The sequence below is a fragment of the Macaca thibetana genome, chromosome 10 (genome assembly GCF_024542745.1).
Source record: "Macaca thibetana thibetana isolate TM-01 chromosome 10, ASM2454274v1, whole genome shotgun sequence".
NCBI lineage: Eukaryota > Metazoa > Chordata > Mammalia > Primates > Cercopithecidae > Macaca > Macaca thibetana.
Genome location: NC_065587.1, coordinates 93,487,499 through 93,513,040, shown reverse-complemented (window position 1 = coordinate 93,513,040; position 25,542 = coordinate 93,487,499).

The following is a 25,542-nucleotide window of genomic DNA, read 5'->3' as shown; positions in this document are numbered from 1 at the left end:
TTGTTTCCTCCTTTCCAATTCTTACATGCTTAAAAAAGGATTTTACTTGTCTTCTTTTGCTGGCTAAGCACCTCCGGTGAATGTTGAATAGAAGTTGTGAACATAGATGTCCTTGTTATATCCTGATTTTAAAGGGGACTGCTTTTCAACATTTGTGCATTGTGTATGAGTCTTTTTGCTTAACTTGTTAGGTTGGGCAAATGTCTTTGTATTCCTAATTTGCTAAGATTTAACAAATGTTTTTATCAAAGATATTTTTCCTTTTTTATTTTAATAAAACACACATAACATAAGAAACATAAGATTTCCATCTTAATCATCCTTTTTTTTTTTTTTTTTTTTTTCTGAGACAGAGTCTTCCTCTGTCTCCCAGGCTGGAGTGCAGTGGGGAGGTCTCGGCTCACTGCAACCTCTGCATCAAGTGATTCTTGTGCCTCAGTCACTCGAGTAACTGGGATTATAGGTGCCTGCCACCACGCCAGGCTAATTTTTGTATTTTTAATAGAGACAGGGTTTCACCATGTTGGCCAGGCTGGTCTCGAAATCCTGGCTGCAAGTGATCTACCTGCCTTGGCCTCTCAAAATGCTGGCATTACAGGCGTGAGCCACCATGCCTGGCCTTAACCATTTTTAAGTGTAGAGTTCAGGGGTAATAGGTACATTCATGTCATTGTGCAACCATCACCACCATCCATCTCCAGAACTCTTTCATTTTGCAAAACAGAAGCTCTATGCCCATTAAACACTAACTCCTCATTCTACCCTCGCCCCAGCCCCTGGCAACACCATTCCAGCTTACTGTCTCTATGATTTGGACTACTATAAGTGCCTCATATAAGGGAATCCTATGGTATTTGTCTTTTTGGGGTTGGCTTATTTCATTTAGCATAAGCTCCTCAAGGTTTGTGTATGTTGTAGTGTGTGTCAGAATTGCTTTCCTTTTCAGAGGTGAGATTCCACATAAATTCTTTGTATGCACCAAATTTCGTTTTCTGTATGCACCAAATTTCATTTTCTGTATGCACTAAATTTCACTTATTCTTTCATCCATTGATGGACACTTGGATTTCTTCTATGTTTTAGATATTGTGAATTGTACAAATATCTTTTTGAGACTCTGCTTTCTTTTGACTACATGACCTGAAGTAAAATTGCTGCATCATGTGGTAATTCTATGCTCAACTTTTTGAGGAACCACCATATTGTTTTCCACAGTGTCTGCACCATTTTACATTCCCATCAGCAGTGTACAAGGGTTTCAATTGCTCCACGTTCTCACTAACACATGTTAATTTCTGTTTTCTTTTGATAGTAGCCATCCTAATAGATGTGAGGTGGTATCTCATTAGAGTTTTGATTTGCATTTCCCTAATAGTTAGTGATATTGAACATCTTTCCCTCTGCTTATTGGTCATTTTTACAACTTCTTTAGGTAAATGTCTATTACAGTTCTTTGCCCATTTTTAAATTGGGTTGTTTGCTTTTTGTCACTGAGTTTTAGGAATTCTCTATATTCTGGATAGCAATCCAGATAACAATCTCTTATTAGAGAGATATAATTTGGAAACAATTTATCCCATTCTATGGATTGCCTTCTTACTTTGTTGATAGTGTCTTTTAATGCACAAAATTTTAAAATTTTTACAAAATAAAGTCCAATTTGTCTATTTTTTTTTCTTTTGTTGCCTGTGCCTTTGGTGTCATGTCTAAGAAAACATTGCCAAGTACACTTTCATGAAGATTTCTCCCTATTTTTCTTGTAAGAGTTTCATAGTTTCACCTCTTACATTTAGATCTTTGATCCATGTTGAGTTAATCTTTGTATATGGTATTAGGTAAGGGTTTAACTTCATCCTTTTGCATGTGGAAATCCAGTTTGCTCAGCTCGTTTGTTGAAAAGATGATCTTTTTCTACTGAATGGTCTTGGCACCTTTGTTGAGAATTATTTGGACATTATTGTGAGGGTTTATTTTTGGACTGTTTAGTCTATTTCATTGGTCTAGATGTCTGTCTTTATGACAATATCACACTGTTTTGATTACTGTAGCTCTGTGGTAAGTTTTGAACTCAAAGTGTGAATTCTCCAATTTCATTAATCTTTTTCAGAATTTTGTTGATAATTTAGGGTTTCTTGATACTCAGTATACATTTCAGAATGGGTTTTTAAAAATTTCTGGAAAACGCATCATTGAAATTTTGTTAGGGACTGCATTAAATATATAGACTTTCTTTGCATAATATTGACGTTTCAGCAATATTAGGTCTCCCAATCTATAATCATGAGTGCCTTCCATTTATTTTTGCCTTATTTGATTTTTTTTCAGAAATATTTTATAGTTTTTTTGTACAAAACTTTAATTTCCTTGGTTAGGTTAATTCCTAAGTATTGCAAATGGAGTCATTTTCTTAATTTCCTTTATGGATTTTTTCGTTGTTAGTGTATAGAAATGCAAATATTGACTTTCGTGTGTGGACTTTGCTGCTGCTTCACTGAATTTGTTTCTTAGTTCTAGCAGGTTTTTTTTGGTGAAACCCTCAGGGTTTTCTACATATGAGATAATATTATCTATGAACAGAGACAATTTTACTTCTTTCTTTCCAATTTAGATTCCTTTCATTTTTTTTCATGCTTAATTGTTTTGGCAAGACTTCTAGTACAGTGTTATATAGAAGTTTTGATGGCAGGGATCCTTGCTTTGTTCCCAATCTTAGAGGAAAAGCTTTCAGTCTTTCACCATTGAGAATGATGTTTGCTGTAGTGTGTTAACATATGGCTTTTATTATCTTGAGGTAGTTTCCTTCTATTACTACTTTTGTAGTGCTTTTATCATGAAAGGATGTTTTGTTCATTATGTCTTTACCTGACTTTAGTGAGGGGTATACTAGCTTCATAGAATGAGTTAGGCAGTGTCTCCTCCTTTTTAATCTTTTTTGAAAAATTTGAGAAGGAGTGGTGTTAGTTCTTCTCTAAATGTTTTGTAGAATTCAGTAGTGAAACCAATCAGCTACAGGGCTTTTCTGTGTCAGGAGATTTTTGAGTAGTAATTCAATTTCCTTACTAGTTACAGATCTATTCAGATTTTCTATTTTTTTGTGGTTTAGTCTTGGTAGATTTTGTATTTATAGACATTTTCCCTTTCGTCTAAGTTATCTAATTTGTTGGAGTATAGTTGCTCATAGTACTATCTTACAATCCTTTTCATTGCTGTAGAATTGATAGTGATGTCCCCACTTTCATTTCTGATTTTAGTAACTCGAGTCTTTTCTCTTTTTTCTTAGTCTATCTAGCTAAAGGTTTGAAAAAACAAATTTTGGTTTTGTTAATTTTCTCTTATTTTTATATTGTCGATTTCACTTGTCTCTAGTCTTTACCATTTCCTTCCTTCTGTTAGTTTTGGGTTTAGTTTGTTCCTAAGACATAAAGTTAGGTTGTTGATTTGAGAGATCTTTTTTTTTTTTTTTTTTTTTTTTTTTTAATGTAAGCATTCATAGCTATACATTTCTCCCTTAGAACTGCTTTCACTGCCTCCCATAAGTTTTGGTATGTTGTGTTTTTATTTTCATTTGTCTCTAAGTATTTTCTAATTTTCTTTTTGAATTCTTCTTTGATCCACTGGTTAAGAGTGTGTTGTTTAATTTCTAAAGCTTTGCAAATTTTTCAGTTTTCCTTGTTATTGGTTTCTAATTATATCCTGTCATGGTTGGAGAAGATACTTCATGTGATGTATATCTTTTGAAACCTATTGAAATTTAATCTGTGGCCTAACATATGGCCTATCCTGGAAACTTCTCAAGTGTACTTGAAAAGAGTATGTATTCTGTTGTTGCTGGGTAGACTGTTCTTTACATGTTTGTTAGATCTAGTTGGTGTTGTTCAAGTCCTCTGTTTTCTTACTTATCTTCTGTCTAGTTATTTTGTCTATTATTGAGAGTAGGGTATTGATGTCTTCAAATTGTATTATAGAACTGCCTATTTTTACTTTCAATTCTATCAATTTTTGCTTTATTTATTTTGATGGTCTGTTGTTAGATGTATAAATGTTTATGAGTGCTATATCTTCTTGTGAATTGAAGCTTTTATTAATATATAATATCCTTTATGTCTCTTGCAATCTTTTGAAGTTTAAAGTCTATTTTGTTTCATATTAGCATAGAGCCATGATTGCTCTCTTTTGGTCATTATTTACATGGAATATCCTTTTTCATTCTTTCACTTTCAACCTCTTTAGATCTAAAGTAAGTTTCTCATAGACAGCATGCATTTGCATCATTATTTTAAAAATCTATTCTGCGAATCTCTGTCTTTTGGTCGGAAAGCTTAAGCAATTTTACACTTAATTAGTAACAACACGGGTGCTAGGGTTTGAATATTAGTCCCCGGCAAAACTCATGTTAAAATTTAATTGCCATAGCAACAGTGCTAAGGAGTGGGGCCTCTGAGAGGTGATTAGGTCATGAAGGCTCTTTATTGTGGGTAGGATTAATGCCCTTTTAAACAGTTGCGTTTGATGCCCTTGTGTCTCTTGCCCTTCTGCTGATGATACAAAAAAGAAGGTGCTTTGGACTTTGACTTCCCAGCCTCCAGAACTTTGAGAAAATAAGTTTATGTTTGTAAATTATCTACTCTGTGGTATTCTGTTATAGCAGCACAAATGGACTTACTTCTGCCATTTGGCTATTTACTTTCTGTGTACCTTATTGCTTTTGTCCCTCATTTCCTCCATTAGTGTCTTCTGTCATGTTTAGTTGATATTTTTGTTGTAGTAAAACAGTTAAATTCCCTTCTCATTTCCACTTGTGTATATTCTTTAGCTATGTCTTTTGAGGTTACTATAGGGATTACGTGTAACATCCTAAAGTTATAATATTCTGATTTAAATTTATAACGGCTTAACGTTAACAACATACAAAAATTATCTTCCTTTAAGAGCTCTGCCCTCATCCCTTCAGTTGTTGATGTCGCAAAATTACATCTTTATACATCTTTATACATTGCATGTCCAAAACATAAACTAATAATTTTTTAATGTATTAGTCTCTCAAGTGGAAAACAAATGTGGAGTTATAAACTAAAGTTACAATAATACTAACTTTTAGTCTTTTTTTCAATGTGTTAGTCTAAAGTGAAGTTACACACTATTGTTTCAAAAATACTAGCTTTTATAATTTCCTGTGTATTTTCCTTTACTAAACTTTTAATTTCTTCATATGCCTTCAAATTACTGTCTAGTGTTCTTCCATTTCAACATGCAAGACTCCCTTTAGCATTTCTTGCAGGGAGTGCCTAGAGGTAACAAACTTCCTTAGCATTTGTTTATCTGAGAATGTCTTAATTTTCTCCCTCACTTTTATAGGACAGTTTTCCTGGGTATAGGATTATTGGTTTACAAGCTATTTTCTTTTAACACTTCGAACATATCAGCCCACTGTCTTCTGGCTTCCAAAGTTTCTGATGAGCTATCTGCTAATAATGTTATTGTGGATCCTTTGTGTGTGCCAAACTGCAATCTCTTTTGTTGCTTTCAAGCTCTCTTTTTGTCTTTGGCTTTTGCCAGTTTAATTGTAATGTGTGTCAGTGTGGGTTTCTTTGAATTAATCATACTTGAAATTCATTGAGCTTCTTGGATGCCTATATTCATGTATTTCATCAAATTCGGGAAGTTTTTTTGATTATTATTTTTTTTTTTCTTTTTCTTTTTTTTTGAGATGGAGTCTGGCTCTATCGCCAAGCTGGAGTGCAGTGGCCGGATCTCAGCTCACTGCAAGCTCCGCCTCCCGGGTTCACGCCATTCTCCTGCCTCAGCCTCCCGAGTAGCTGGGACTACAGGCGCCCGCCACCTCGCCCGGCTAGTTTTTTGTATTTTTTTTTTTTTCAGTAGAAACGGGGTTTCACCATGTTAGCCAGGATGGTCTCGATCGCCTGACCACGTGATCTGCCCGTCTCAGCCTCCCAAGATTATTATTTCTTTAAACATTCTCCCTGCCTCTTTTTCTTTCTTTTCCTTCTGGGATTTCCACATATGTTGGTCTTCTTGGTGCAGGTCCTTTTGGTTCTGTTTACTTTTTCTCAATCCTTTTTCTTTCTGTTCCTCAGACTTGATAATTTCCATTCTCCTATCTTCAAGTTTGCTGATTATTTCTTTTGCTTGCTCAAATTTGCTTTTGAATCCCTCTACTGAATTTTATTTCAGTTACTGTACTCTTCAGTTCCAGAGTTTTGTTTTAGATTTTCTATCTCTTTGTTGATATTTCCATTTTGTTCATAAATTGCTTTCTTAACTTCCTCCACATATTCCTGTAGTTCTTTAAGCATCTTTAAGACCATTGTTTTAAAATATTTATCCAGTACATCTGCCATCAGGTGTTTTGCAGGGACAGTTTCTGCTGTCAAAATTTTTCTTTTGAATGGGCCATAACTTCTTATTTCTTTGTATGCTTTGTAATTTTTTGTTGAAAACTGGAACTTTGAGTCTAATAATATAACTCAAAGTTGTATTATTATAAATAATATTATTTATATATTAAATATTAAAATAAAATCAGATATTTTCCCTTCCCTAGGGCTTGCTGTTTTTTTTGTTATTCTTTTTTGATTGTTATAAGGCATCTCTGTGCCAAGGATCAACCTAAAGTGTAAACTCAAGTTCTTCTCAGGTCTTTTCTGAGTCTCTGCCTTTCCTTGGGTATGTACAGGACTGTCTGTTTCCCCTCTTATACGTGGTTGCTTTTGAGCAGCTTAGTCTTCAATGCCTAGCTCCCAAGCAGGGAAGAAAAATAAAATAAAGGGTAGGGTGGGAAGGGCACCAGCCCTTTAAATGCCCTGGATGTCACTTTGGCCAAAGGAGTGGGGCATACAACAATGTGGTGAGGGCCTGGGAGTGCCACAATGGCCACTACCTCTGTCTGCATCTCTGTGATCAGAAGCAGCAATCAGAGCACCAATCTCAGATATATGGAGGACAGGATCTTTTTGTCCACTCTGGAATCCACTAGTTGTGTTCCAGGAACGTGTGCACAGCTGCCTGCCCCAGAGCTGGGGACTGGGGCTGGGTAGCTGGTACGAAGGGTAACTAAGAGTTAGAATTGACTGTAGTTAACGGCAGTTGAATGTCCTAGACTTTTCCTTGAAGTTACAGTCTTCAATAGACTCTAGAGTTCCAAAATAGCTACTTCAGAGAGATTCTGCCAGTGCAATTGTCATCTTGGTGGAGAGACAGATTTCTGGTGCTTCCTTTTCTGCTGTCTTCCCAGAATGTTTGCTAAGAGTTTTTAATTCATGAGCTATTGAATTTTATCAAATCCCCTTTTTTTTTGCATCTATTGATAATCTTGACTTTTTGTTTTATCCATTATGTGGTAAACTACATTCAACAATTTTAAACCAACATTGCATTTTTGAGATAAACCCTACTTTGCCATGTCATCAGTTTTTAAGTACTACATTCAAATTCCTAAAATTTGTGTAGGATTTCAAATTTATGTTTTTGAGTGATCTTGCATTAGAAGTCATTTAGGTTTGGTATCAGTGTTTTACCATCCTTATAATTCAAGTGCTTACATGCTCTGGAGAAGTCGTGCAATTGCAGAGAACTTTCGCCCAATATGTCACCTGACTGGAAATTGCCTGTAAAGCCATCTGGGCCAGGTGCTTTTTATGTGAAAAGATTTTAACTTTTAATTCAATTTAATTTTAATTGTTAGGAGAAAATTTGAGCCATCATTCTTAGGTAAGCTTTTCAAATGGACTGTAACATACATATGGAAAAATGTCCAGTTCATTAGTTACAACTTCAGGAATTTTTACAGTGAACACACTTATATGCCCATCATCCAGATCAGTACCATTGTAGCCCCTCCTGTCCCCACCTATGTGTGGGTGTTTTATCAAATGCTTGTCTGCACTTATTGAAATGGCCATAGGTTTTCTCCTTTATTATGTTAATGTGGTGGAATACAAATGATAGGTCAACCTTGCATTTCTGGAATAAGCCCAACTTGAACATTCTATTACCATTCACTTACACTGCTGAATTTGATTTGCTAATATTTTCTTTAAGATATTTGCATTTATGCTCATGAGAAAGAATGATGTCTAATTTTCCATTCTCAAAGTGTCCTTTTCAGGTTTGGGAAGCAACGTTATGATGGCCTTATAAAACAAGTTGCTGCGTCTGTGTGTTTGTTGCTTTCAATTGCAAGGAATTGAGCATCCAAACTTAAAAGTTACTTAAAAAGTCACAGAATTATTTCACATTACAAGTAGAGAGGGAGCTGGTGCCAGGGCTGATTCAGTGGCTCATTGCTGTCATCCAGGGCCCAGGCTCTGTCCATCTTTTCTGTCCGCCATTCTGGGTCTGTGGCCTTCTGTCTTTGGGCTTGCTGCCCCATGTTCACAAGATGGCTGCCTCAGCTCCAGGCTCTGTTTTCCCACACTATCTCCCCCAACTATAATGTTCAGAGACAAGATCACAGGCAATCAGCAAATCGACTGCCCGAGAAGAGAGGGGGTGAGAAGGGAGGGAGGGAGAGACACAGAGAAATGCATCTTGACTTCTCCTTTCTTTTTATGATAGAGGAAAAATGTCTTCCTCAACATCCACAGAAGATTTCTCTTAATGTCTCATTGGCCAGGACTGGATTGTATGTCCACATATGAACATGTCACTTCAAAAGGAATTAGACTTCTGAGACTGACTAGGCCCAATTTATGATGTACCCTCACCCCCTTGGAGTTAGGCTGTGGCTCTGTGAACACCAGTGAGGTTTGCTGGCCAGAGAAAGGAGAAATGTCTGTCAGCTAACTTTATTTGCTACATTCGTGTCTTAGAAATTTAGTAGGCTGGTAACTGTCTGTAGGGAGCACTGGTCCATGTTTCAAGACCTGATTTATGCCTGTGAACTGGACTCCTAAAAATTCCTCAGTTTCCAGGAGCGAAGGTAGATGATGCTATTTATTTATGTTAGTAATATAGAAGTTAGACCTATCATGTATGAATACAAGTGACCAAGGACTGTGCCCCTAAGCTGAAGCAGGCTGAAAAACAAGATGTCCCATACCTCTTAACCGTGAGACTTGGAATGAGTTTACAGCTGCTGTTAAAACTTGAAAAAAGGTAGCTTTAATTTTCCACACATTTGTGAACAAGGCTTGGCTGGGAAGCTGGAGACCACAGTTAGTACATTCCCATGAAGGCTGCCAACAGAGAGTCCGGTCACACACCAGTCTCATGCACGGAGCTGACGACCACATCCCTTAAAGAAAGGCCCTGTGCCATTTCCAGAGCTTTTCTCTTTTCTCATCATGGTGTTGGATTTTAATGGAAACCAGGAAACTTGATGCACTGAGCCCAAGAAACAGAAACAGAAGCAGAGAGCTTCAGTGGAAAACAACTATCCAGTTAAAGGTATTTTCAGGAGCTTTGGCTCTGTTCCAGGAAGGCTGGCAAGAAGAGAGCAGAGTGCTCTGCCTGGGAGCCAGACCACCTGTGTTTAACTCACAGCATCATCACATACAACTGAAATGATCTCGGGCACCCCTGCACCCCAGCCTCTTCAGCAGGACGAGAGCGTGATGCCCACACTGCTCACCTTGCGGGAAGAAATGACCATCGAGCCTACCAATTCTTGCGGTGTAACCAAGGGTGCTGAGGTCCAGCCGCCGGGTCAGCTGGTTTGGAGTTGCTGATGGAGGCCAGGGGCTCTGCTCCCTCTGTCTCCAGTGCTCCAGCAGGCGGGCCTGGGAGTGTGCACATGGTCCTGGGAGAAGCATGGCAAGGCAAGTGGAAGCACGCAAAGCCTGCAAGACTTTGCTTGGGGTTGGAGCACCGTTACTTCTGCCCTTTTCTGTCCTATTGACCAAACCCAGAGGCTAAGGGCAGGGAAATGCCCCCTGCCTCTTAAGTGGGGCAACCACAAAGTGCATAGCAAGGTTCTGGATGTGTAATCTTGCTACTCAGAGTAAGGTGATGCAGTGGATTGAATTAGTGTTCTGATGACCATAGTGCCAGTCAGTGGGCCCTGTGAATAGTCACATGACTTGTATGCAGTTAAGAAGAATGTCAGCAGATGATGCTGAGCACTCTGACCCAGGTGCTCCATACCCTGGGGTCTCTGTGCTGCCTCCTCCTCACTTTATTTGGAGGTGTTTGAGCCCATTGGCCATCACTGAGGAATCAGGATGTGGGGCTTAGGCAAGGAGGTGGCTTCGTCTTGGCACTTGGCTTTGCTGCTTCCACTCTGTGTCGCTTAGGGATTATCAGTCTCATGAAGGCTCAGTTTTCTCAGGCATGGCCCGAGGCAGCTGTGTCTGGCATGGAGAACCAGTCCAGTTAATGGTTCTTATTGCTCCTGGTAGCTCCAGGGCCCACTGTGGACAAGAGTCCTGCACGTGGTAATGACAATTCGTCATGTCAGACTCTAGTTGGTGAGGTCTGGGCCAGTCTGTCTTGTCCAGCACTGCATCAGGCCTTCAGAGTAATCCCCAATTTTTGCTTCCCTCCAGCAACTCTCCTGATGAAGAGCCCACAATGGATCCTAGCCTATTCTCTCCAGTCTGAATTTCTCACCTGATTTGACGTCTGTGCATATGCAGTGCTGCTAATGTCCAGAAGAGAATGTGCACATAAAGAAATGAGGTGTTCTTCCTTTTTAAAGAATCAATAAATCATTTATAATGCCTCCAGTAGATTGATAACAACATAATGAAGTCAATAGTTTGCATGTGTACTTTGAATTATAATGCTAACCATTTTTATGAGGTCTAACATAAAATAGAGCTGGTGAGGAGCAGGGTAGATAACTTGAGACCAGCCACAACCTTCCCTAATATGTCCCATGTGGGGGCTTTGCAGCTCCAGGCAGGTCCAGGGCAGTCCCTGGGTCCCCAGGTCATTGCTGTGCAAACGAGTCTGTAGCCTGGTGCTCAGCTAAGTTCTTGTAAATGGGGCTATGGCCAGGAAAGGTGGAAACTACCCGTTTTTTTGTGTGTGTGTTTTTTTTAATCTGGCACAAAAGAATTGGAATTTTGAAATTTCTGGTCTGTCTTGTGACTTACAGGCAGATGCTAACAACCACAAAATACTAACTGTCCCAGCACCAAGGGCACAAGCCTTCCCCAGTTCCTCATGCCAGGTGGTGGCTACCACTAATATTTTTTTCTCTTTTTAAAGTTTTATTGAGATATAGTTCATATATTATACAATTCACTCACTTAAAGTATATAATTCAGTGGCTTTTGTATTATATTATTAATTTAAAAATTGGGTAAAATATACATAACATAAAATTTGTCATTCTAACCATTTTTAAGTGGACAATTCAGTGGCATTAATTACATTCATAGTGTTGTGGTTACTGCTATTCATTTCCAAAACTCTTTCATCACTCCAAATAGAAACTTTGTAATCATTAACCCGTAAGTGCCCGCATTTCCTCCCTCCAGCCACTGGTAACCACTATTCTACTTTCTGTGTCTCTGAATTTGCCTATTCTAGGTACATCATGTAAGTGTAATCATACATTATTTATCATTTTATATCTGGCTTATTCCATTTAGCATAACGCTTTTGAGGTTTATCCACGTTGTAGGATGTATTGCACCTTCATTCCTTTTTATGGCTGAATAACATTCCATTGCGTGTACACACCGTGCTTTGTTTATCCACCCATCTGTCAATGGACACTTGAGTTGTTTTCATCTTTTGGCTATTGTGAATAATGCTGCTATGAATGTAGGTATACAATTATCTCTTTGAAACCTTGCTTTCAATTATTTTGACTACATACCCAGATATGAAATTGCTGGGCCATAAGGTAATTCTATGTTTAAGTTTTTGAGGAGCCACCATACTATTCTTCCCAGCAGCTGCACCATTTTATATTCCCACCAGCAATGCACAAGCCTTCCAATTTCCCCACGTTCTCACTAATATTTGTTATGCTCTCTCTTTCTCTGTATTTTGGATATCCTACTTGGTGTGAGGTAGTATCTCATTGTGGTTTTGATTTGCATTTCCCTAATGATCTGTCATGTCGAGCATCTTTTCATGCACTTATTTAAAAAATTTAAAAAATTTTTAGTAGAGATCGGGGGGGTCTCACTATTGCCCACACTGGTCTCGAACTCCTGGCCTTAAGTGATCTGCCCACCTTGGCTTCCCACGATGATAGCATTACAGGCATGAACCACTACACCTGGCCTCATGCAATTAGTGGCCATGTTTATGTCTTTTTTGAAGAAATGTCTATTAAGTCCTTTGCCCATTTAAAAATGGGATTGTTTGTTTTATTGTTGTTGAGTCTTAGTAGTTCTTTATATATTCTGGATATTAATTCCCTACCAGATGTGATTTGCGAATATTTTCTCCCACTCCATGGGTTGCCCTTTTACTTTGTTGATAGTATCCTTTGTTGCACAAAAGGTTTTAATTCTCATGAAGTCCAAGTGTGCATTTTCCTTTTGTTGCTTACACTTTTGTTGTCATATCCAAGAAATCATTGCTGAGTCTAATGTCATGAACTTTTTCCTGTTTTCCTCTATGAGCTATATAGTTTTCTCTCTTATGTTTAGGTCTTTGACCAACTTTGAGTTAATTTTTTCTACATGGTGTGAGGTTGGGCACAACTTCATTATTTTACATGTGACTACCATGTCAGGTTGAGGTTACTATTAACTTTTACAACTAGGAATGAGAAGACTCAGAAAGTCATGTGATTTGGGGTTTATTGAATCTTTGTGAAGCTCTTCTATTCAAGCCAGGCTTGGCCGGGTACATTTTGACTCCAGTTATGTGGGAGACATGTCATAAATGTTTCTAAGGTTTGGTCACTCACATGTTTTCAGTCTTAATTCACATTGCCCCTGAATTCTAGGGGGCATGGCTTTGGGAGAGGGGTGAAGTCCTAGACACCAACAGACTTGTCTTTAAAAATGTGTTGTTGGTGGGGTGTGGTTGCTTACACCTGTAATCCCAGTACTTTGGGAAGCTGAGTTGGGAGGATCACTTGAGGCCAGGATTTCGAGAGCAGCCTGGGCAACAAAGTGAGATTCAGTCTCTAAAAAAAAAAAAAAAAACCAAATTATCCAGGGATAGTGGCACGCACCTGTAGTCCCAGCTCCTCAGGAGGCTGAGGTAGGAGGATCATTTGAGCATGGGAGATTGAGGCTGCAGTGAGTCAAGATCACACCACTGCACTCTAGCCTGGGTAACAGAGCAAGACCTTGTCTCAAAAAACAAACAACAAAACAACCAAACAAATGTGTTGTTGATATTTGGACACAGAACAGAACAGCAACAGCCAGGGACTGGGATGGGGGTGAGGCTGACCACAGAGTGATGGCATGAGGGATTGTTTTGGGGTGATGAGACCGTTATGAATCTTGATTGTGGTGGTGGTTGTGTGACTGCATACAGTCCTCAAAACCCTTAGAACTGTAACCCCAAACAATGACTTTTACTGTCTATACATTTAGGAAATAACTAAAGCATGAACAGTGTGCTGTTTCCAGGCAGTACTGAGCAGGGTGAGTGCTCCCTCTCAGGGAAGACCCCTGGGTTCGAGTCCTGGCCCCTTCACTTCTTAGCTGTGTGCCTTGGTTCCCACGTCTGTAAAAGGAGGGTGATGATCCCTACTGCATAGAGTTGGAATGAGGATTAAATGGATTCAGCTCTGAATCAGGCTGGGGTGTAGAAATTGCCACCTAAGAGATTCCTCCTCACCAGGATTTCCAGGCCCCAGGTGTGTGTGTCTTGGGGATGGAGGAGGAGGAGCTGAGGATGCGGGAAGCTCATGTTCCTGCAGGGTGCTGTGTCATCCATTGACTTTATTTGCTTGCGTCATACCGTCAGTGCTGGGACCCCTTACGCATGGGGTGCTCTTTGTTTCCCATGACATCAGTTGTGTTCTGGTCACATCCCAGGCATGCTCTGGACATGGGGCAGCTGAAGGTTGGGCCAGGCTGGCTGGTCCCTCCTGGGCAGGTGAAGCAGGAGGCCTGAGCTCTGAGCCCTGGCTGGGTGGGGCTCTTTCTGGCGTAACCCGTTTTGCTGGTCAGCAGTCACAGCGAGGGAGAGCCAGGTGAGGGAGAGAGAGTCCTCGCCTGGACTTGGGAAGGTCTCACTTTGCTTTCGGTTGCCCCAGGTCCAGGAGCTGCTCTGAGCAGGAAGGAACATGCTGTCTGTTGGGGCCTGATGAGACAGGCCAGTCTCCTTGACTTTCCTGCTTAAGGGGCAGGAGGTGGGTCCGCCTTCCTTGGTGTGTCCTGCCGCTGTTTCCCAATGATGCTTCCCAAATGTCCCCTCCCTGTGGTTGAGCCCAGACCTCTCTGGGTCCTTCCAGGCAGACTTGCCCACCTGCCTGTATTTTGGGATGCAGCTGCCACCCTGTTTCATCACCAACACGTTTCCATCTGATTCTGCCTTCCAGAAATTGATTGTAATCTCGTGCTGGCTTGCTGACCACCTGCTTCCAGTCCTTTTTGTGGCAAGAGGTTCATTCCCTTTAGAATTCATTTGCTGGCCGGGGAGGGAAGAGAGACAAGTACGTGCTGAGCCACAGACTGGAGTGCCCTCCTCTTAGAAAGCAGCCACGCATCAGGGAGCGAGTCAGTCATTTACATTCCAGCACAAATGATGCCAGTGGCCTTTCTCTGAAATAGGCGTCTGAAGCACAGGTTGCTGGAGAAGGCCTGCCACGTTTGAATGGGAGGCCTCCACCTGTGTCCAGGGGGCTTCTAGGAGGTTGAGGGTATTGAGGCCCAGGGCGAGCAGGAAGAAGGAAGAGCAGGGGGTGCAAGAGTGGCACCAGATGCAAGAGCAGTGGACAAGACCCCACACTGACCTTGAATTGGAGACCCAGGCTTGCTTTGTTCTCTGTGAGGCCTTTGGGGTAGGCTGCAGCGGGGAGTCTAGAGGGTGCTCTGGGGTCCTTGTGCCCAGATAGCAGGACATTCTCCTTTCTCGCTGCCAGGCCCCAAATGTATGCATAAACCGATTTTATCAGGTAGAAAGCAAGAGGTTTAGAACTCTAACAGGTGGATATCAGACAGAAAGCTTTCACCCGAGCCATTTATTTGAGAACACAAAAGGAAACCGTTCTCGTGCCGCATTCTCACAGTCAGGCTTAGGATCCTTCTCAAAGGCCTGGGCAAACTTTCGAGAACCCCCACTTGTGAAGGCTTCGATGCTGTCTTGCTCTTCCCTGTGGCATGCTGGGCAGGAGTGAGGACAAAGTCTCTGAGCTGCCATGTGAACCCCTGTCTGGGCAGTCCCTGGCTTAGGAATTGGGGGTGCATAACTGTTCTCCACCCTCTGCCCTCCCTTGCATAACCCCTCCTGGGGTGAGGGCACATGGTGTAGGCGAAGGTTTGAGTTGGGGGGAGCTGACCCAGGGTGCGGCATGAGACAGGGCTCTGAAGAGAGGGCAGGGTCCGGATGGTGCCAGACACGGTGGGCATGGGGAGGCTGTGGCTTTGTGTGTGTTTTTGGCTTCCTTTGGAAAGGAAATGATTGGCCGTGGTGGCCTCCTACAGCAATGTTTTCTTTCTCATTTGGAGCCTTGAACAGTCAGGCGTCCTCTCCTTCAACAGAGACCTTCCGATGGAGCTAGTGTGCTGAAGTCATTGAGCGGAGGGCGAGGTGGCCTCAGTACCCCTGGGGTCGGGGATGTGCTCCCTTGGACCAGGCCTTCCTGCCATGACCAGACAGGGCCAGGGGTGTCAGGAGGAAGTAGGATCAGGACACCCAGCGATGGCGGTGGCCCCAGCAGTCCCTGTCTCCCTGCACTCTTCCTTCCTGCTCAGCTGTCCCTCCAGAGGACAGCAGAGAAGATGCGGCAGCCTGACCCTAGGAGGAGCACCTCCACGGAGGCTGGCCTCCTTCCCCGCAGCCTGTGGGGTTCACATGCCCGGCCGGTGGAGCTGTCTGGTCCCTGAGTCTGGGGGCCGAGGCTCTCCCTGCAACCCTAGTGATCAGGTCACCATCTCTGTGTGTCAGCTTTGCCTCGCTCAGGGGTGACTCGCCCAACACGCTCCAGTGAGCACTGTTTTTGTTTCATCTGTCGTGTGTCAGTCAGTGGGGGCAGCGAGGACAGCGGTTCCACGCCCTGGGCACAGCCCTTGCCCACAAGCACTGTCCTGGTGTTGCACAGGCATCGCACAGATGCAGCAGCGCCTCCACCCTGGATGGTTTTACACACAGTCCCCAGCACGGGAACCAGGGTGCTTGGCCTCCCTCAGAAGCTGCTGTCTTACCCTACTTTGAGGGAGGAAGCCTGTGTGTGCTGAACACGGGCTCTGCTGAGCCTTGTCCCCATAAACCACCCCCCTGCCACCTCCCAGCAGGCTCAGGCCCTGGGCACCCGCACTGCCTGGGCAGCCTGACCTTGGAGCCTGAGTGCCCTGGCCCCCAACCAGCTGCTCCCTAGCTCTAAAGAGTGAGAAGTAGGAGAGGAAATGGAGTCAGGACCCCCCATCCCTCCTCACAGGGTGCACAGGCCAAGCTGGAGGGCAGCCAGGCGGCAGCAGAAGCCTCTCCTCTTCCTGGTCCCCATGGTGGGAGCTGATTGCCACCCTCCCCCTTCCCTTGGGGATGCTGCTGGTAGTCACTATGGGGAAAAAGCAATTATGTTTCCAGACCATAGGGAGCAGGCTCTGGGCCCTGCAGGCCCAAGGGCCCTAGCCCCACTGCCGCCTGGGCACGTCAGGGAGAGATATCCCAGCTTTGCTTCCCACCAAGTGTCCTGGCCCCAGACTGCCCGTGCCTAATGAGGGGCCACCTCCCTTTCCTTCCAACACGAGCTGCCTCTCCTGACCTCAGATGGCCTTAATGCCCGACTGCTGTGTCCTGCTGGAGGAACGAGGGCTGTAGGTGAGTGACCGGGTGACGAATGTGTCGGTGGTTTCCAGGGCCACTGTGGGAGTGCATGTGTGTGTTTCAGGGTGGGGTGGACTTACGTGGGGCTCGGCCTGGTTCTGCTCTCTCTTCTCTAAGTATCCAAGAGAGCCCTTAGTTGCAGGGGCTGATGGAGAGCCCCACTCTGCTCCCCTGCTGCATCATGAGAGGAACCCTGTAGCTGCTATGTGCCAAGGGCTCCTGGTGAAAGGCCTCCCGTTTATCTCATTGATTCCAGTGCAGCAGATAAAACCCCAGCCCAGAATGACCTGCCTTGCTTAGGGCTGCACTTGCTCCCCTGAGGAATATCTCAGAGCCTCGCTGTGCCTCCCTCATCCCACCTCCTGGCTCCTCTCCTGTACCCCACTTCTTCTCCTTCTGTTCACAGCAGGAGCCTCTGGAAGGAGGGCTTGGCAAGGAAAGGCAATGAGTGGGAGTTAGGAGCCACTGACACCCTCTGGTCTTCCCACCCTTGCTGCACATCCGGCCACACTCCCTTCCCTCTGGCATCTCCTCATGGACACTTGGGTCATGAGGGACAGCTGGGGAGCCCGGACTCCAGGAGGGGTAGGGAGGAGGGTGGGAGCAGGAGGAACTGGCCTGGGGCATGCCCATGGCTGTGGCATGTTCAGGCTTAGCAGGCAGATTCTCGAAGCACCCTGTGCCTGGGGCAGGAGCGGGGGCTCCCTCCAGCAGAAGGGTGGTGCCTCGAGGGGATTTTTGATGTTGTCTGATGGGGTCAGAGGGCGTAAGATCCTGGGCTGAGGACAGCTCGATGCCGACAGTGCGCCTCCGTATGGGGTCCTGAGGGCGTCACCCACACAGGTTGGGCAGAGGCCAGTCCAGGCATGGCTTGCTTGATGCTGACAATTTGCTGCTAAAATGAGACTTCCTGTCTGACAGCACAAACTGGGAGCCTGCTCCCATTACTTTAAATGGGAAAAATGATAATGCATTGCTTGTTGCCCCAAACCCTCCGTGCAAGTCCTTAAAATGTATCTAAAACACGATAAAGTGCTCATTTATAATTAAGATCCCTGAACAAGTTCCCCAAACGTAACTGAAATGCGAGATCGTGCCTCCTGGTGAGGGAGAATCTGTGGCGCTGTGATGTCCCATGTTTGGCACGTGGTCACCAGCACATGACTTCAGCACAGCTGTGCAAGGGCCACAAGGGGTGACTGCTGTGCCCTTGGAGCAGCCCTGTGCAGGGCAATCAGCACTGCAGCTGCGTAGTGTCACTGTGTGAAGGCTGACTCCACACCGAGGGGCCCAGGATGGCCATTTTATTGTGCTCACAGCTTCTGTGAGTCTGGGCTGGGGAGGGCACAGGGGCTGGCTGGACTTTGCTCCACAGTGTTGGGGCCTCAGCTGGGAGAGCCCAAGTCTGGTAGCGGGGGGCCACGTCATCCCCCAGCACCCTCTCGGGGGCTCTGTGTGTGGCAGCTCATCACAGCGGGACTTCTGACATGGCCAGGGCTCCAGGAGTGAGGGCTGCAGAGAACAGGTGGAGCTGCCTCGCCTTAGGATGTGTCTCAAAGTCACATCACGTCACCTCTGTCCATTGGTCGGTAGGTCCAGGGAGGAGGGCCCTCTCAGTGGAGCAGTATCAGGGCCGCATTGGAGAACAGCTTGCAGGGTAGAGAAGTCATGTCGTTGTAAACATCACAAGTGATTCACATATTCTACTAATTGTACTTGGAAAGTGGCTTGAGACTTTTTTTGCCCATAATTTTGTTAAAACTTGTGTACTGAATTTTTGGGATGTAAAAATAAAATGTTCCCTGTAATTCCGTGAGGCCTGCTAGGAGAACTATGATATGAAAGATGGACGGTAACAAGCGTTGCTGAGGATGTAGGACAATCAGGGCCCTTGGACACTGCTGCTGGGAATGAGAGTGGTGCAGCCACTTTGGAAAAGAGTTTGGCGGTTCCCCAAGAAGTTAAGCCCATCCAGCAAGTCCACTCCTACGTATGCATCTAAGAGAATGGAAAATGTGCATTCACACAAAACCTTGTACGTGAACGTTCATAGCAGCATTGTTCATAGTAACCAAGAGGTGGGGACAGCTCCGACTCAGGTGTTCATCTGGTGAATGGATCAACAGCATGTGGAATAGCCATAGGAGGAAATACCCAGCCATAAAATGGAACAAAGTACCGACTTATGCACCAGCATGAATAACTCTTGATGCTAAGATAAGCAAGCCTGATGCAAAAGGCTTACTTATTGTGGAATTCCTCTGGTATGCAAATCCATAGATACAGACAGTGGATTGCTGGTCACCAGGGCTGGAGACGGAGGAGTGACTGCTAATGAGGATGGGATTTCTTTGATGAAAATGTTCTAGAATTAGATAGTTGTACAACCTTGTAAATATACTAAGACCCACTGAATTTTATACTTTGAAAGGGTGAATTCCACAGTATGTGAATTATGTCTTAATAAAAATTGTTTCAGAAAAAAAGTACAGACATAAATCACTCAATGACAGATATGTTCTGAGAAATGTGTCCTTAGGTGATTTTGTTAATGTATGAACATTGAAGTGTACTTACACAAACCTGGATGGCAGAGCCTACTGCACACCTAGGCTGTATGGTATGACCTATTGCTCCCATGCTGCAAATCTGTACAGCATGTCCCTGTACTGACTCTTGTGGGTAACTGTAAAAAATGGTCAGTATTTGTGTATCTAGGCATATCTGAACATAGAAAAGGTACAGTAGAAATACCATATTATAATCTATGGGACCACCATCCTATGTGTGGTCTGTTGTTGACCAAAAGGTCGTCATGCAGTGCATGATTGCATTTAAAAAATCAGCTGAGAGATATGTCCTTTCTGTGAACTCTGAGTATTAAATGTCAAGCGCCTTTCTTCAGGAGAGGTTCTTCAGGGTATGGTGGTAACAAAGGGTTGCAGACACCCACACTGTTTCCTCATGCAGGGCCACTGGAGGAGGATGAGTTGGAAACGTAGCTGACACTGGAGGCCCAAGCAGGCATCTACCTCAAACCCAATGTGAATCTCAGGACAGGTTTGCTCAGCTTGATGGGTGGGCGGGAAGAAGACGCGACGACCGAGAAGCAAAAGTGGAACCTTAGAGTCATGAGAGGATGGTGAGTTTGAAGGCATGGGAGCCCTGCCCACTAGTCACATGGACCTCATGAATGCCTGACCCTGGCCAACCCCATCAGCACTTCCTCCTCTGTGTGTGTGTGGGGGGGCAGGGTGTGTGGGCATGGCGGGGAACAGGGGTTTAGCAGCAGTGAGACTCAGGCATTTTCAGGCCGGTAGGAACCAAGCCGCTCTGAGACGCAGTCTGGCCACAACCACCATCCCCTGGGAGGAGAGGGTTGGCAAGACCTGGTGGACCATTAGGGAGTGGCCTGAAGTTTAGGGCAGAGGTTCTGCCCAAAGGGGAATGGGATTCTGCGGGGGGACCGGGATGCAGCCACAGTGGGGGAGCAGGGGCAGGTAGGAGGGAGCAGGGATGCTCCAAGTTTAGGGGCATGTTCTGCTGGAGTCGGTCACTTTGGGGTCACTAGCAAGCAAGCCTCCTGGTATCTCTGCTTTGGGGTGCCCTGTCCTGTGACTCACTGTAACCAATGAAGCAGGAGGGAGTGACAGGGAAGTGTGCCAGTTCCAGGCCTAAGCTCGAGGAGGCCTAAGCTTCTGCTTTTGCACTGGGGGAGCCTGAGCTGCCGCATAGTGTGCTGAACCCCGAGACTTGTGGAGAGAGTGAGGTGCAGCTGCCCCAGCCTCCCAGCTGAGCCTGGCCCCACTGACCCTTCGGCTCTAGGCAGCATGTGCCTGACTGCTGGCCAGGCCAGCAGGAGATGTCCCCAGCAGAACCCAGCCCTGCTTGCAGAATCCTGGCAAATAAAGTGACCGTTAATTTAAGTGGCTGAGTTTTGGGGTAGCTGAAACTCCCACTCCAAGTCTATCCTCTGGCTCCTGCCTGGTGGGCAGAGGTAGCTGATCCACCTCCTGCTCTGGACAGACCTGGCTCTGGCACTGGGAGGACTTGATGCCACAGGGAGAGACTCCATGAGTGACACTGGCATGGGCAGGCTAGCAAATAGGGTACCAGCAGAAGTGGCCTGAGTTGGGTGGTATCTCTGTGCCCGAGGGGTCTGGGGCAGGTACTCCCAGGCAGTGCTAATCTGCCCATGGCCCACGGGACATCTTGGAGCTCAGCTGACTGGTTTTTGCCCACTGTGGCTCAATCTACAGCGTTGTCCAAAGCATCCTTCACAGGCTGCCAGGCATAAAGCATGTCTGGGTTATCTGGTTCCTCACCGAGTGGGCGTCAAGCTCAGCGTCTGACACACGTGGACTCAAACTAGCTACATGGAGGAATGCGTGAGAGGCGAGCCTTCCCCCGGGGCTTCCGTGGTGGATCCCTTATAGCCCTCACCAGACCCTGAGCCATTCTCTGTAGCCAGACTGAAGGCGTTGGGAGGCCAGGGATAGATCTGGAAGGGGTGCTGTGCACACAGGAAGTGCCCGGCAATGCTTGTGGCATGAAGAAGTGTGGGAGATGGAGAGCCTCAACCTCTTCTAGTTGCTTTTGCTGCAGGCAGGTGTGGTGTGCACATGCACAGGACAGAGCTGATAAAGACTGACCTTCGTCTCCTCCTGGGAGGCACAGAGAGTCCGATGTCCGTTATGTGTCAATAATTCTGCGTTATTTAAAATTTAGCTATTGTGACCAAAACACATTTATTTATTTATTTATTTATTTATTTATTTTATTTTATTACACTTTAAGTTCTAGGGTAGATGTGCACAACATGCCGGTTTGTTACATATGTATACATGTGCCATGTTGGTGTGCTGCACCCATTAACTTGTCATTTACATTAGGTATATCTCCTAATGCTATCCCTCCCCACTCCCCTCACCCCACACCAGGCCCTTCCTATGATGTTCCCCTTCCTGTGTCCTAGTGTTCTCGTTGTTCAGACCAACACTCATTTATAAACTCAACTGTCAGTATCTCTTGCCATCTTCTCATCCCTTGAGGGTCAGAGGACCCTCAAGATGGATCAGCAGTGACCTTGTGCATGTGGAGAGGGGCCCCGGGGGTGTGGAGCCTGCTGGGCATTGCAGAGCTGGCAGTGCCTCTGTGTCATTGCTCCATGGAGTCTGTCTGCCCCCAGCTCTACTCCTCCCATGTCACCATCCCCAGCCCACCCCACACATTTCCACTCTGAAACTCTGTGAGATGTGAGGGTCTGTCTGTGTGTTTTCAATGAATGCAAGTGTACTACCTATCTCCTATTTCTTACCTCTGCTCTCAGCCTGATGCTCTTCAGATTAACCACGGTCCTTCATGGGCCTCCGGCATTGCTTTGTGTAGCTGTTAGTCTTTTTTTTTTTTTTTTTCTCCTGTAGCCCAAGCTGGAGTGCAGTGGCACAATCTTGGCTCACTGCAACTTTTACCTCCGGGGCTCAAGTGATCTCCTGCCTCAGCCTCCCAAGTAGCTGGACTACAGGTGTGTGCCACCACATCTGGTTAATCTTTTTGTATTTTTAGTAGAGACGGGGTTTCACCATGTTGCCCTGGGTGGTCTCAAACTCCTGAGCACAGGCGATCCGCCTGCCTCAGCCTCCCAAAGTGCTGGGATTACAGGCATGAGCCACTGTTCCCAGTCAGCTGTTAGTCTTTTTATGTGCCTTTGACATTCAGTTACTTGCTTCTTCAGATGGTGGCATGCGGGTTGTCTTGAATGCTATCACAACACCTGAAGAACATCCCTGTGTGTTTCCTCAGGACACCTGGGAGGAGAATCAATGGGTCATCGCCACCTTTTTTCCCCCAGATTTATCACTAAGTATTTTGTAGTTTTTGATGTTTGTTATAGGTCATATTTTCCTGTTTCTTTATGTGCTTGGTAATTTTTGATTGGCAGTCATAGATTGTGAATTTTACCTTGTTGGCTGCTGGGCACTTATGTATTTCTAAAATATTTTTGAGTTTTTTTCCGGGATGCAATGAAGTTATTTGGAAATGGTTGGATCTATTTGGGTCTGGCTTTTAAACATTGTTAGTGGAACAAGTAAGAGAGGCCTTTAGTTGAGGGCTGACGTTTCCACAAATGGGGCCAGATTCTTCAAGGATTCTCCTCAGTGCCTGGTGTGGCTGGTGGGAGCTGACACCACTTCTGGCCCAGAGTGGGAGTGATGACAACTCCCTGTCTCCCTTTCCAGCCGTTCCTTCCTATGTCAGGAGGCTTCCTTGCAGCATGTGCTGATCAGTTCTCATCTGATCCACCACTGTACAGAGAGGTCCAGGAGGCAAGGTGCTGAGATTATCTGTCTACAGCTCTGTGAGTGAGTTGCCATGGATGTGGGTTCTCCTGCTTAGTCAAGCCTTCCATGACCACAGTCCCAGCTGCACCTTGACCACCAACCTGTGAGAGACCCCAAGTCAGAAACTCAACACCCAACTAAGCCACACCCAATCCCTGCCCTCAGATGCTGTGTGAAATAGTACATGCTTGGAGTGCTAAGCCAATAGGCTTGGGGTAACCTATTTTGTAGCAGGAGATAACCAGCACATATGCTAATGTGTGCCCACCTGTACACCTATGCACACATGCTCCCTCCATCCATGCCTTCTGCTCCCTTCTATCCCCATGTTCCCGACCAATGCCTTTTGAGGCTTAGCTTCCCTACCAGATGCCCTTGATTCTTTTAGAGGGAGGAACTCTCCTGTGGATGACCCTAGACCCTTCTCTGTGCCTACACTTTAAGGACACCTGTCTTCTACCTTGTTATCACCTTTCCTGTGTGATTTCTGCCTCCCTTCCCACTCTGTGTTTCCTGAGGGCAGGAGCTGGGCCAGGGACATGAACATCTGTGACTCCATATCTGGTTGTCCCACTGTGGAGATGTCACATGCCCTCACACACCACAGCAAAACCCTCTCCTACATCTGACCCTGTAGAGCTCACCTGACACCACACATGCATCCATGCCTGGGTTTCCCATATTATGGGTCAGGGAAACAATTTCTCACACCTGCAGGGCTGGCTTTACTCACACACCTGAGACTTGGGCCAGAAGGAGCCTTTCAGGATATGGGACTGCTATGGTTTGAATGTGCTCCCCAAACTTTCGGTGTTGGAAACTTAGTCCCCAAATCCATATGTTTATTGGAGGTAGGGTCTTTGGAAGGTGATTGTGGTTATAAAAGGTCATTTGGGTGGGGCCCCCATGATGGGACCAGTGGCTTTATAAGAAGAGGAAGAAAGACCTGATCTGGCACAATCTTGTACTGTCTCCACATGATGCCCTCTGCTATGTGAAACTGTAGCAGGGAGATCCCCACAAGATGCCAGTGCCATGGCTTCCCAGTCTCCAGAACTGTGTGCTTAAGACTAGATCATTTATAAAGAAAAGAGGTTTAATTGACTCACAGTTCCAAATGGCTGGGGAGGCCTCGGGAAACTTATAATCATGGCAGAAGTTGCAGAAGAAACAAAGGCCCATCTTACATGGTGGCAGCCAAGAGTGAGTGAACGAAGGAGGGATCCCCTTATAAAACCATCAGATCTCTTCTCACAGCTCCACTAGGCAGTGCTCCAGTGGGGACTCCTTGTGGGGGCTCCAACCCCACATTTTCCTTCCATACTGCCCTAGCAGTAGCAGAGGTTCTCCATGAGGGCTCCAACCCTGCAGCAGACTTCTGTCTGGACATCTAGGCATTTCTGTACACCCTCTGAAACATAGGCGGAGGCTCCAAATCTCAACTCTTGTCTTCTGTGCACCTGCAGGTCCAACACCATGTGGAAGTTTCCAAGGCTTGGGGCTTGCACCTTTTGAAACCATGGCCCAATGTGTACCTTGGCCCCTTTTAGCCATGGCTAGTGCTGGAGCAGCTGGGACTTGGGATGCCATGTCCCAAGGCTGCACATATTAGCAGGGCCTGGGGCCTGTCCACAAACCATTTTTTCCTTCTAGGCCTCCAGGCCTGTGATGGGAGGGGCTGCTATGAAGAACTTTGAAATGCCCTGGAGACATTTTCCCCATTGTCTTGGCTATTAACATTCAGGTCCTTGTTACTTATGCAAATTTCTGCAGCCAGCTTGAATTTCTCCCCAGAAATTTTTTTTTTTTTTCTACCACGTGGTCAGGCTGCAAATTTTCTAAACTTTTATGCTCTGCTTCCCTTTTAAGTAAAAGTTCCAATTTCAAACCATCTTTGTGTGAATGTGTATGACTAAATGCTTTCAGAATCAGCCAGGTCCCTTATTGAATGCTTTGTTGCTTAGAAATGTTTTCTGCCATATACCCTAAATCTTCTCTCTCAAGTTCAAAGTTCCACAGATCTCTAGGGTAGGGGCAAAATGCTGCCAGTCTCTTTACTAAAGCATAGAAAGAGTGACCTTTGCTCCAGTTTCCAATAAGTTTCTCATCTCCACCTGCGACCACCTCGGCCTGGACTTCATTGTCCCTATCACTATCAACAGTTTGATCCAAACAAGTCTCTAGAAAGTTACAAATTTTCCCACATCATTCTGTCTTCTTCTGAGCCCTCCAAACTATTCCAACCTCTGCCCATTACCCAGTTCTAAAGTTGCTTCCACGTTTTCAGGTTATCTTTATAGTAGTGCCCCACTTTTGGTACCAATTTCCT